A 2,462-nucleotide genomic window follows, 5' to 3' on the forward strand; every position below is an offset into this window, starting at 1 on the left:
AACAAGTTGATTGAACTATGATTGCAGACAATGGTGAGACAACGTGGTAAACAACCAGGCAGAGGAGAATCCTCCCGGGGAGGGAAAAAGAAGATGATAAAACTCACTCCCCAAGCTCGGGAAAACATTAAAAGGACCAGAAAACTAATAAAAGTTGCCGATAGAGCTGCCTCCCATTCCTCGGGGAGTGAGTATGAGCCATCAAAGGACATTTCTTCGGACTTCGTGTCAGAATACATGGAAGACTGGCCGGAAAGACCTAGACTAAGAGACACTCCTCCACCATCACCCACTACCCAAGCACCAACTAATGTCATTTCTGAGTCGTCTGAGGGCTCAGCAGCAGGTAGTGCGGAATACTCCACCTCTCCCACAGCTTCATTATCTGGAAAGGGTGCAGCAGGTGCGGAGGAGGAAGTTGGGGGAGAGCATGATGTAGGAGAAGGAGGTGAGCCTCAGGTGGGAGGCATTGCCAGAACTAGAAAACTAGAAGTTTGGAAAGATAGATTCGTGAGTGAGGTGGCGTACCATAAATTTCGGGAGTGGTGGCCGGTAAGAAAGTTGATCCTGGAGCGAAGTTTTATTGACAAAGACCTGTTACCTCACAATCCCAACGTGCTGAGGCAGTTTAGGACAAGAGTGGGCTGCGAACATTTTCTAGAAGAGTGTGTGGATGCCAACGAACACATGGTCAAAGAGTTTTACTGCAATGTAGCCCACATTAAAAAAGGGCTCCAAAGTGACCAAAGTCCGAAATCTGAAAGTGTTATTTGAAGGGAAGTACCTCAACGAATACCTTGGCCTCAATGATGAGGATAAGACCTTATACATGGAAAAGTTAGAAATGGGTGAGGAGGTTCGTCCCTGGCTAGCACAGTACCCGGCAATCCCAGGTACCACCCCTGACTGGTTGACTGCTGGAGTCAAAATTCTGAGAAGGAGTTTAAACTTTGAGGCACGGGGGTGGGATACTTTTGTATGTAGCAGGTTGGACCCCACAACATATGACAACACCCTTTTCTCTTTCCCAGGCTGTTTTGGTAGCTTCGATCTTAGCGGGGTACCCAATCAATGTGGGGAATGTGATGTCGAGGATTATCTCCATTATGGGTGTTGAGCATGATAGAAACTATCCATTCCCCAGTACCCTCACTATGTACTTCCGGGACTTGAGAGTGGAAAAGAAGCCCTTCGATGTCAAAGTCAAAGCGATGGCCCCTTTTCCCTGGTATAGCATGCAGGGGGATGACAACCCCAAGAGCAAGAGCTTCAAGGGTACAACTACTACTACAATTGTCCAGTCTGAAGAGCCAGTTGTGGTAGTGGCTCCTGCTGAGCCTACCACCACTTCCGCAAATATCCCTCCCGGTCCATCCACATCCAAAAGCATTCCTGCTGGCCCATCCACCTCAGCAGGCCCGGAGATTCCATCTTCCCTGGCCCATCCTATTACTGCCCACAGATTGAGCCAGGCACTTATGAGTATCAACAACTGGATGCAGACTGCCTCATCCAAGTTGTCCATTTTGACCGCCACTTTTGAGGCTCGGTCGACTCCTCCAGATCCACAGGTTCCACAGTCCATAGAGGATGCTCTTAAGGAGATGTTAGACAACCAGAAGAAAATCCTCGACAACCAGAAGAAGCTTGCTGAGGCAGTTGATTCACACAGCAAGGCTCTCAAGGAGCTTGCTAGGGAGCACAAGAAGCTGAGGAAGACACGGGCTTCCAAGGAGTCCGTGATGGAGCTTAGAGCGGATGTTGACAGACTGAACGCAGATCACCTGCCTTTAGATTTACTACTCCAGGACCCAGCACCAGCTGAGCATCCCCAGCCGGAGCAGTTACAGAGGCCTCCCAAGAGGAGGAGGATGATTCCCAGAGCAGATGATGCAGTCATCCAGTTGGGCGACCCAACGGAGGCTTCCTCTAATCAGCCACCGGATGTATCTCAGGAGCCTGTCCAGGTTCAGGCCCAGGTCCCAACAGTAGAGCAGCAGGACACAGGGAACCAGTTTGAGGTTCCCGAGCACAGTGAGGACCCTGGGACCACTCAGGAGCCTATGCAGACAGACAAGCCATAGGGAGTTTCTATATCCTTCTTTATCATCTTTTTGGTGCTTTATTTTGGTTAGTTAATGCCAGCTTTCATTTGAGGGGGTAGGCCCTCTTTTTGCTTTATGGATTCATTCGGATGACTGTATATATTTTTGATACTTTTTATGCTTTTGTTATTTTTCATCATTGGTTTGTATATATTTTTATCATTTCTCGCACTTTTATTTTACTTTAGGTCTGTATATAAAGTGATGTTACATTGTAGATATTCATCCCTTCTATTGAATATTCGACAAATCCCCTCTTGTATATATTCGTTTTACTATCCGCAAATTTTTCGTTTTTAACTTCTTATTTGGGATTCGTAGCTTGTTGTTTTGAAATTTGCAATAAGCCTTTGGTTT

Source organism: Nicotiana attenuata, unplaced genomic scaffold (genome assembly GCF_001879085.1).
Source record: "Nicotiana attenuata strain UT unplaced genomic scaffold, NIATTr2, whole genome shotgun sequence".
Lineage (NCBI taxonomy): Eukaryota > Viridiplantae > Streptophyta > Magnoliopsida > Solanales > Solanaceae > Nicotiana > Nicotiana attenuata.